At 45.3% G+C, this 11,703-nt stretch overlaps 1 pseudogene; it reads left to right on the plus strand.

Moving 5' to 3' along the window:
- Positions 1-9,546: 9,546 nt before the first annotated feature.
- Positions 9,547-9,664, plus strand: LOC126197195 (5S ribosomal RNA; annotated as a pseudogene).
- Positions 9,665-11,703: the final 2,039 nt, after the last annotated feature.

Genomic DNA, 11,703 nt, shown 5'->3' on the forward strand with positions numbered 1-11,703 from the left:
AATCAATCAGGTTGATTCTCTCTTAATGCACACTTCCTTCTGCTGATACTTCTCTAGAGCTGCCTTCACGCTTGTCTTTTCGTTTGTAAATGAGAATTTCGTGGCGTGGAATGTTCTCGTCAGTTTCATTACGCCACAGAGAACGTCTGACACCGGCGGAAAAGCAGATCTCATGAAATCAGACACATAAAACGAAACTTTATTTGCTTTATTTGCAGGCTATGCTGCAGGTCAGAAATACGAGGCACGCTCAGATCTGTCACCGAAGAACAGGTGGGAGGAATAGATACGCTCGATGTGGAGCAGTATTCCATCTGGCGAATTACGCGGGTTTATGGTTCTCGTAAAAACCGGTGGCGTGCTGTATCTCTGCAAGAGCCGACGTCTAGAGCGAGAATATGTCGGGGAAAATTCTGACTGCATTGCCTGTTATGTAGGTCACCTTATATATATGCTGAGTGATGAGGGTGGGGGGAGGAAGAGGAGGGGGGGGGGGGAAGCAGCGACGGCAGTATCCGCCAACGGAATGCACTCACTGTACAGAAGCAACCACTAAGAGTGCTGTGTAATTATGGCTCACTAGGGTCCTGCAGTTACGATTGCGAGCAGATAAGGGTACCAATTACACAGTGGAGGATTACACTTTCCGATAAGGGAAGTACTCTGCCTGACAGAAAAACTGAAGCACCTAGAAGGGTGTGTGAAGTTATTTCAGTGATTACGAAATCGAGATAAATTTGCAAAGAACTAGACTGTACGAGTCCACTAATCAGTATGACGTTGCACCCCGTCTGGCCTGGAAGCATGGTTGGCTCTGACCACTATGGGACTTAACTGCTGTGGTCAACAGTCCCCTAGAACTTAGAACTACTTAAACCTAACTAACCTAAGAACATCACACACATCCATGCTCGAGGCAGGATTCGAACCTGCGACCGTAGCGGTCACGCGGTTCCAGACAGAAGCGCCTAGAACCGCTCGGCCACACCGGTCGGCCTTAGAAGCATGCACTGGTTTGATTGGGAATAGATATTTTTAAAAATATTGGAAACCGAAATATCTATGGTTAAAAAATATCATTATCGGCTCATGACATATTGAAAAAAATTAACTATAGATCAACAGGAAAAATATCGACATACCTGCCTAAACAAATATCGGCTGCACAATGTAAGTATACAACGTTTTAGAACTGTATATGTAAGTATTGATTTATTGTTAGATATTTTGTACATCAACAAGCTAACAGCCTACTTATCCCCCTTAGAGCAAGAACTGAAAGGAAAACGATGCACGTTCACGCTTGGCGATAACCACTTTGCTGACAATGGTAACTGCAGGTAACTGGCACAATAGAAGGTGTTCGATCTTTCGGTTCCGTCACATGCCGGATATTTCTGGAACACTTCATGTCGATTTTCCTGTTTATTCGTCCCAGCAAACGCCAGCGACCTAGCAGTTGTACGAGGTGCATTCAAGTTCTAAGGCCTCCGATTTTTTTTCTAATAAACTACTCACTCGAAATCGATGAAACTGGCGTTACTTCTCGAAGTAATCGCCCTGCAGACGTACACATTTTTCACAACGCTGACGCCATGATTCCACTGCAGCGGCGAAGGCTTCTTTAGGAGTCTGTTTTGACCACTGGAAAATCGCTGAGGCAATAGCAGCACGGCTGGTGAATGTGCGGCCACGGAGAGTGTCTTTCATTGTTGGTAAAAGCCAAAAGTCACTAGGAGCCAGGTCAGGTGAGTAGGGAGCATGAGGAATCACTTCAAAGTTGTTATCACGAAGAAACTGTTGCGTAACGTTAGCTCGATGTGCGGGTGCATTGTCTTGGTGAAACAGCACACGCGCAGCCCTTCCCGGACGTTTTTGTTGCAGTGCAGGAAGGAATTTGTTCTTCAAAACATTTTCGTAGGATGCACCTGTTACCGTAGTGCCCTTTGGAACGCAATGGGTAAGGATTACGCCCTCGCTGTCCCAGAACATGGACACCATCATTTTTTCAGCACTGGCGGTTACCCGAAATTTTTTTGGTGGCGGTGAATCTGTGTGCTTCCATTGAGCTGACTGGCGCTATGTTTCTGGATTGAAAAATGGCATCCACGTCTCATCCATTGTCACAACCGACGAAAAGAAAGTCCCATTCATGCTGTCGTTGCGCGTCAACATTGCTTGGCAACGTGCCACACGGGGAGCCGTGTGGTCGTCCGTCAGCATTCGTGGCACCCACCTGGATGACACTTTTCGCATTTTCAGGTCGTCATGCAGAATTGTGTGCACAGAACCCACAGAAATGGCAACTCTGGAGGCGATCTGTTCAACAGTCATTCGGCGATCCCCCAAAACAATTCTCTCCACTTTCTCGATCATGTCGTCAGACCGGCTTGTGCGAGCCCGAGGTTGTTCAGTTTGTTGTCACACGATGTTCTGCCTTCATTAAAATGTCTCACCCATGAACGCACTTTCGACACATCCATAACTCCATCACCACATGTCTCCTTCAACTGTCGATGAATTTCAATTGGTTTCACACCACGCAAATTCAGAAAACGAATGGTTGCACGCTGTTCAAGTAAGGAAAACGTCGCCATTTTAAGTATTTAAAACAGTTCTCATTCTCGCCCCTGGCGGTAAAATTCCATCTGCCGTACGGTGCTGCCATCTCTGGGACGTATTGACAATGAACGCAGCCTCATTTTAAAACAAAGCGCATGTTTCTATCTCTTTCCAGTCCGGAGAAAAAAAATTCGGAGGCCTTAGAACTTGAATGCACCTCGTAGTATCAAAACTGCATGGTAAAGTTAAACATTGCAGTTTCTGTTGGTAGCACTGAGCCGATTACGTCGGGATTTCCCTTCACACGTCTCTGCCGACCGCAAAGACCAATCCCATCATTTAAATTTTTGTTTCATCATTTTCAGCAACTGTTCTAACAGAATGTCGAGGTAAAGAAATAGCACACTATTTGGGGTAATTTTTTTTTAATGCAACCAGTATGTTATTTCTTCACATCGTGAATGTTGTTATTCCATTCACATCGTCATACATCCTCCCCCCCTCCCGCCGCCACCCCCTCCCGCAGCCCCCCGCCCCACTCCCCAGTACAATCGGACTTCTTCTTTTGAGACACCTGTGCTTGCTTCACACAGTCAAAGGGGGAGACTAGACGTTATGAAAGCTCAAAAAGTAGTAAGACTGCTTCACACAGTGAAAGTAAAACAGTTTTACTACAATTTAAAAAGAACAACTTCGAAAGTCCATCGAAAATTGCGAAAAAAAATATGATATAGAATAAAAAAATCGGCAGCCGGCGCTGCTATTTCGATATAGATTAATCGATGTACCGTTGAAGAAAGTAACTGCGATATATATCGATGATTTCTGAAACATTGTAGGCATGTGATGTTTGAAACTTTCCTGGCGTACTGATTGTTCCATAAAAGCACGGGGGAACTGCCGTAAGTCAGTAACATCTTGCCGCGATATTTCGGTGCAAAGTCTTTTGGCCATCTTCAGGTGAGTAGAGCTGTAGATGTACTGGCGAATACGCGCTGAGCTCCACAATCGCTGAACATTGTATTTCTACTGGCCACTCTATGAAGTACCATTGATACAAAAATTGTGGCTCAAACATCAAATTTCTGGAGTTCAATTATAAATGAATCCATAGAAATAAAATTGTCAGACAGCGAGACTCTTATCAATCGAGATAGCGGTTACCAGTTAAATTCCGCTTGGAATTCCATTATAGAGAAACTTCGTAGTCAACGTAGTTATCGGTATAAACATGAAGATCGATCTGATATCGAAATGCCAAGTTTTCACCGCGGAGGGCACCAGGCGCAGCGCACGGAGTTGTGAACGCGCACGCTAAACAGTACATGCGCAGCGCATGCGCAATGCAGCCCCCTTCGGCTTTAAATAGCAGAGCTCAGCGCATATTTGCCAAAATCCCTCATCCGCGCTATCCTTTGTTACGCCCATCCGGCCTGGATATCCACCCCCCCCCCCCCCATACCTTTTATAAATCCCACCAAATCCTTGAACGCCATGCTCTCCGCCTCGCCTATTGCATCCGTCTCCCCCCCCCCCACGCGGATCCTGTACGATCTCATCCCCTTCCCCCACCTCCTCCTTTCCCTTGAAAGGATACGAATCCTGTACACCTCCCGCAAACTCAATCCTCCTCACCCGCTTGTCTCACCCACCCTCTCCCACCCCCGCCCACTGCCGCGCCTGTATTCCCACGTCCCACCTGGTCTCCATCTCTCCACCCTCCTTACACTCTCCCAAGGTGGCTTCCGCCAGCTCCCTCTCCCTGATGATGCCCTCCTCCCCTCCATCTACCCCTCCTACCAACTTTGATCCTCCCTCCCTCTTCCTGTTTTTGCTCCTTTGGGCACCCTCCCACCCTTCTCTCCCTCTTCCCTCCCTCCTCCATTTCTCCCCACTCCTCCCCTGGGCTTCCCCTCCCCTGTCCCTCTCCTCTTCCCCCCATCTCCTCAGCCATTGGAATCTTTGTTCTCCCCTCTCCCCCACCTCCCCCTTCTTCCCCTCTTGCCAGGTCCCCGGACTCGCACACGCTAAGTGGACATTCGCGCGCCGGAGTTCATCGCCATCAGTGTGTGTGTGCTGTCGTGTTTAGTGCTCAGTGTTCACCGTCACGCTCCATCATTCACCTGTGCCATCGCCATCTTCAGTGTTAGTGCGTCGTGACAGCAGTTTGTAGTGTGGATTATCGTCGAGTGTGAACGGCTCTGTGTTTGTCTTTATGTGTCTACTGTTTTATTACCCACCACTATGTAACTTATGTGTATTCTTTCTGTTGTTTTCTCATTGTCTATTCTATGGCTGAAGAGCAGCATAGAATGCTGCTGACAGCCTGCCTGTTGCACAGGTTTTAAAATAACAATAAAAAAAAAAAAACAAAGCGTATTCGCCAGTACTTCTACAGCTGTACTCACCTGAAGATGGCCAAAAGACTTTGTGCCGAAATATCGTGGCAAGATGTTACTTACTTACGGCAGTTCTCCCGTGTTTTTATGGAACATTGTAGGCATGTCGATATATCGATATTTTATCAACCGTCCAGGCGGGGAAGGTTGTCATAAAGTGGTTGTGTCGTTTCACGAGGCAAGCCGGTCCACAACTGTTGCAAGTGACCCTTGACATTCTTTATGCTGGTCCTGGGACGGATTTGATGTTTGAGCTTTTTCCAGAGGTGTTCTACCGGAGATCTTCCTGGCCACGTGTGTACTTCAGCACGACGCAGTTCATAGAGACATGTGCCGTGTGTGGACGAGAATGGTTCTGTTGAAAAATGCCAGAAGGAGACTGTCGCATCAGAGGTGGCACTTGACGACGTTGCGTGTCCTCGTCGCGCTGTCCAACTCGTCAGAGGTCTCAATCGCCAGCAGCCCTGACCTGAAGTCATACCCGATGGCTCGCCATGCCTTGACGCCAAGAGTAACACTGTTGTGCTTCTCCAAAACATTGGAAGGATGGGGTCTTCCCCGATGTAGCCGCCATACTCGCCGACGTTGGTCATCTGGGGCAGTGTTGAACAGTGATTCATCAGCAGTCCATGCTTCTCAGTCACAGCACCACTCCAAATGCAGCCATTTGTGCTGTGCTGTTAGCGGCACCCTATGTGTGGGTTGGTAATTCCCTTGTCTGGCTGCTGCTAGTTTCCATCCAATGGCGAGGGATGACACAGAATGCTGCAGGGAGTCCATTACACGTTCCCAGATGGCTGGCACAGGTGTGAAGGGGAACTTAGTGCATGGTAAGGCAAAACTCCTCTGTAGCAGTCAGAGGTGATCGACCGGTAATCTCACGTTCCAATGCATATCAACATCGGACTACTGTCACGTGTGAATGCCCCCAAGAACTGGATATTCCACGATTAGACCAGCTGTTCAAATGAAGACCCACCCTGAAGCCCCTTCCAAAATCCGACAGAAACTGATAATGAAGACTCACACGAGTACACTGCATCTCCTTGACTGTGATGACTCAGCGTTTGAAGTGTGCACTTGACGTAGTACTTCTGGTTCCTCCAGTTGTCAAGTATGTAACTGAAATCAGAAGGCTAGTGACAAGAGGTGAAAGTGGTACATGCAGTATCTCTCAAGCAGGTTAAAATATTGTTGTTGTCGTTGTTTGTTGTGGTCTTTAGCTTGGCTCTGAGCACTATGGGACTCAACATCTGTGGTCGTTAGTCCCCTAGAACTTAGAACTACTTAAACCTAACTAACCTAAGGACATCACACACATCCATGCCCAAGGCAGGATTCGAACCTGCGACCGTAGCGGCCACGCGGTTCCAGACTGACGCGCCTAGAACCGCACGGCCACACCGGCCGGCGGTCTTTAGCATGCAGACAAGTTCAATGCAGCTCACCGTGCTTGTCTATCCTATGCAAGCCTAATCATTTTTGTATAGCTGTGTGTAACCTCTCGTTATATATCTGGTCTTTTTTAAAACTAAAATTTATTGGAACTGGCCATGAACATTTCCTATATTTCATATAAAATCATGAATTTCCGTTTTAAAGCAGAAAAAATTAAATAAAAGGATAACAAGAGCCAATGGATTTGAGTATTATATGCAAAGTAGCAAGGGACTTTATTCAAAGAATTTCTATCGAACTTCGCTTTTGTTTCACAACTACTATACAGGGTGTCCCATTTGTCTTGACCACCCTAAATAACTGATTGTGCAGTTGCAAATTACAAAATGTTTGAAGCAAATGTTCTTTAGCCGTTAGGGGGCATCAATCAGCTTGATTGCCTTCGTTGTAGCTTTGTTTTTTTAGAAAGAGATGAACAGTGGTTTGACTTTTTTAAATGGCACCCTGTATTTTTTATTCGGTAATTCATTTCCTCTCCTAAAGACCTATTAAAAATGTATCACAGTGTACCATTCACTGAAACACAATATTATTAATTACATAACACAACACTGACGTTGACGCTCCCAACGGTTAGTGCAGGTACACATCCACGTGCTGACATTGACAGAGGACGAATGTAAACATCAGTAGAATGCACACCCGTCATTCCATCAACCATCGTCAGATGAAGAGTTGTGTGAGCACAGGGTTATTACATATGATTGAAGCGATTTCACAGCTCTACAATAACTTTATTATTTGAGATATTTTCACAATGCTTTGCACACACATACAAAAACTCAAAAAGTTTTTTTAGGCATTCACAAATGTTCGATATGTGCCCCTTTAGTGATTCGGCAGACATCAAGCCGATAATCAAGTTCCTCCCACACTCGGCGCAGCATGTCCCCATCAATGAGTTCGAAAGCATCGTTGATGCGAGCTCGCAGTTCTGGCACGTTTCTTGGTAGAGGAGGTTTAAACACTGAATCTTTCACATAACCCCACAGAAAGAAATCGCATGGGGTTAAGTCGGGAGAGCGTGGAGGCCATGACATGAATTGCTGATCATGATCTCCACCACGACCGATCCATCGGTTTTCCAATCTCCTGTTTAAGAAATGCCGAACATCATGATGGAAGTGGGGTGGTTCACCATCCTGTTGAAAGATGAAGCCGGCGCTGTCGGTCTCCAGTTGTGGCATGAGCCAATTTTCCAGCATGTCCAGATACACGTGTCCTGTAACGTTTTTTTCGCAGAAGAAAAAGGGGCCGTAAACTTTAAACCGTGAGATTGCAAAAAACACGTTAACTTTTGGTGAATTGCGAATTTGCTGCACGAATGCGTGAGGATTCTCTACCGCCCAGATTCGCACATTGTGTCTGTTCACTTCACCATTAAGAAAAAATGTTGCTTCATCAATGAAAACAAGTTTCGCACTGAACGCATCCTTTTCCATGAGCTGTTGCAACCGCGCCGAAAATTCAAAGCGTTTGACTTTGTCATCGGGTGTCAGGGCTTGTAGCAATTGTAAACGGTAAGGCTTTAGCCTTTTCCGTAAGATTTTCCAAACCGTCGGCTGTGGTACGTTTAGCTCCCTGCTTGCTTTATTCGTCGACTTCCGCGGGCTACGCGTGAAACTTGCCCGCACGCGTTCAGCCGTTTCTTCGCTCACTGCAGGCCGACCCGTTGATTTCCCCTTACAGAGCCATCCAGAAGCTTTAAACTGCGCATACCATCGCCGAATGGAGTTAGCAGTTGGTGGATCTTTGTTGAACTTCGTCCTGAAGTGTCGTTGCACTGTTATGATTGACTGATGTGAGTGCATTTCAAGCACGACAAGCGCTGGAGCTACAGTGAATTTATGAAATCGCTTCAATCATTTGTAATAGCCCTGTAGAATGTACACCAACGAAGAGAAGATAGGAATGCTACTCATCTATGGGGAATGTAAGTTACCAGAACAGTAATTGCAATACTGTTTTCTTATGTACGGGTACATTTAGCACAGTTAGTTTAGTCCATTTAAATACTGTTGTGTAGAGTAGGCATACAGTAAAGGCTGTCCTTTCTACAAACTGCATCGCCCTAACGTTTCTTTTATTGTTGTTGTTGTCGAAAGTAGGCGAAATTCCACGCAGGCAGCGGAACTGTACAGAGAGCGATATCCTGACAAGAACCCACCTTCACGACGGATGTTTTCTCGTCCTGTTGCGACGCTTCAGGAAACGGAAGTTTCAACCTACGACAACGCAATGGTCGTAGCACTCGCACAGACGAAGCTGCCGAAGTTACTGTTCTCGCTTCCGTTGCTATGAATTCACATGTGAGCACATGACAGCTTGCACACGATATTGGCGTTCTTAAAACCAGTGTACATCGTATTACTACACGTTACCGGTTCGATCCTTACCTCGTACACCTACCTCAAGAATTGTATGGGAGTGATTTCCAGAATCGCGCACAGTTCTGTCAGCGGGCATAGCAGCAAATCCTCGCCAAATCGAACTTCTTTTCCAATGTTCTATTTACCGATGAATGTTGCCTTCTCAAACAAATGACAGGTAAATGCAAGGAACATGGATTATTGGTCCAGCGACAACCCACGATGGCTTAGACTGGTCGAACATCAGCGTCAATGGAGAGTTAACAGTTGTTGTGGGATGCTTGGTACTACAATTATTGGCCCTTATTTCATCAATGGTAGTCCAAACGGCACAGCGTATGCCAACTTCCTCAGACGAATTCTTCCTCCTCTTCTGAATGAAGTGCCGCTAAGAACCAGAATACTTATGTGGTATCCATCGGTATCCTGCCACATGAAATGGTCGAGGACGGACAGTTACTTCGCTTGCTAGGTTTCCTGATTTAAATCCTTTGGACTTTTTTCTTTGGGGATGCGTTAAATACGTTGTCTATCGCGATAGTCCAACAATTCCAGAGGACATGCAGGAAAGTATCGTGCTTGCTTGTAATTCTCTGCAGCTGGCAAAACTGGAAGCAGTAAATAATTATTTCATTCAACGAATGCACCAGTGTATCGGTGTCCAGGGTCACCACTTTGAGCACCTTTGAATGTTCTACTCCTGGGCAATGGTACAAGAGAGTCAAAGTCAAGTTTGTGTTATGTTTTTAGTTGGTTTTGGCAACGGCCTTGCCGCAGTGGATACACCGGTTCCCGTGAGATCACCAATGTTAAGCGCTGTCGGGCGTGGCCGGCACTTGGATGGGTGACCATCCAGACCTCCATGCGCTGTTGCCATTTTTAGGGGTGCACTCAGCCTCGTGATGCCAAGTGAGGACCTGCTCGACCAAATAGTAGCGGCTCCGGTCAAAGAAAACCATCATAATGACCGGGAGAGCGGTGTGCTGACCACACGCCCCTCCTATCCGCATCCTCAATTGAGGATGACGCGGCGGTCGGATGGTCCGATAGGCCACTTGTGGCCCGAAGACGGGGTGCTTTTTTTAGTTGGTTTTCATTTTTTTCTGACAGCTCCAGCAAGTGGACGAGTTTGTGATCCCGGGCTCAAAGTCAATTTTGTGTTACGTAATTAATAACGTTGTGTTTCAGTGAATGGTACACTGTGATACAATTTTGAATAGATCTTTAGGAGAGGAAATGAATTACCGAATAAAAGATACAGCGTGCCATTTAAAAAAAGTCATACCGCTGTTCCTATCTTTCTAAAAAACAAAGCTACAACGCAGGGAATCATGCTCATTGATGTCCCCCTGTCCGCTAAAGAACATTTGCTTGAAACATTTTGTAATTTGCATTTGGACAAACAGTTATTTAGGGTGGTCAAGATCACAACGCGCGTATTGTTAACGTCTTTAGCTTTTGGCAGTCTTTAGCATCTGGGAGTCTTTGTGTTCGAAATTTTACTGCCCGAGCTTTTAGCGTTTGAGTGCAGGGTATTCGCGTCTCTTAAGTTCATGCGCCACTTCGTGAATTATTGAACTTTATTGGAAGTCGAGATTATTGAAAGTATATTTCTGTTCGTTTAGTTTACTGTCAAAAGTATGAAAACCGACAGATCTGAGACAACGCTAACATCCAGCGAACTTTTCAAAAGATCGACATTATTGATTCCAATTTAAGAACTTCAGTTTTTGCGGAAGCTACCATTCAAACATCGCGTCGCAACTTGACTTCCGAATATAGACCCTGTATGGACATTTCCTATCGAGTTAAAGTGTGACCATTCATAGCAGCGAATCGTATCAAAGAAACTATGTTAATAAAAAGCTAGTTAAGGAAAAACTATAGTGTCCTACGATTTTGAATTGAGTATCAAGAGAAGTGAACTGTGTACTGGGATATCGCTGTTAAATATTAATAATAATACTAATAATAGTTTATTCCACATTAATATTAAAGGGAATAATTTTCAACGGACAAAACATCGTGCTGTGTTAAATGAATCTTCTATCTTTTGAACGAAATAATTCGGTGTACTCGTACATGTTCTATGCTAATAAAAGGATATCAATTCATTTTGAAACGCAAATCGGCCACCTAGTAGCTGTTAATGAGTGTCTTTGGTGGCAACCGCTAAACAACGCAGCTACACGATAGTAATAATTTGAATCTAAACTTATTAACGAAAGAGACTTTAAAAGATTTGTGTGGCCCCGAATATAGACTCAAATTAGTGCAAAGAGCAGACATTATCAACAAATATTGACTATAATAACAGATAGCGTTGTGTCGCCTCTCTTTCACGTACCTCCACGAGGTGAAGAATATTGGCTGTGCGTAGAAAAAAAGGACATTGCATTTTCGCTGATAGCGGAAGTGCCAGTAGGCAATAATAGGAGACGTCACATGTGGCAGCGTACATCCACTTGAATCTGTTTACTGTCGTCAAGTATTGTTAGTTCCCTTATACAGTTTGAACCCACTTACCCTCTTCTACAGTTCTCTACATAACGAAAGTGAATATTCCCGTGTCTTATCAGCGGCTCTGCTTTTAGTCAAGGTATGTCATACCGCTCTTTCCTCCCCTACTTGACTGAGTACCTCTTCATTGGTTATCCTGCTCCTCCTAACCCCTGCTGACTGGCGCAGTGCTGGTGTCCCAGGCGGCATTAATGAAAAGAGCTCACCACAGTTTGCGGACGAATGAAATATTGAGAGGCTATCAAGAACTCAAGTTAGTTTCCGATCTAGAAGCAGACTGTGGAAAGGCATTGACTACGTTCATACTCGCAGGGAGCCCTTGCTTCATACAGATACTTGGAAAGGTAATAAGCATCGCAACACTAACAATAAAAAGACTTAGAAAATATAAAACG

The sequence above is a fragment of the Schistocerca nitens genome, chromosome 7 (genome assembly GCF_023898315.1).
Source record: "Schistocerca nitens isolate TAMUIC-IGC-003100 chromosome 7, iqSchNite1.1, whole genome shotgun sequence".
Taxonomy (NCBI): domain Eukaryota; kingdom Metazoa; phylum Arthropoda; class Insecta; order Orthoptera; family Acrididae; genus Schistocerca; species Schistocerca nitens.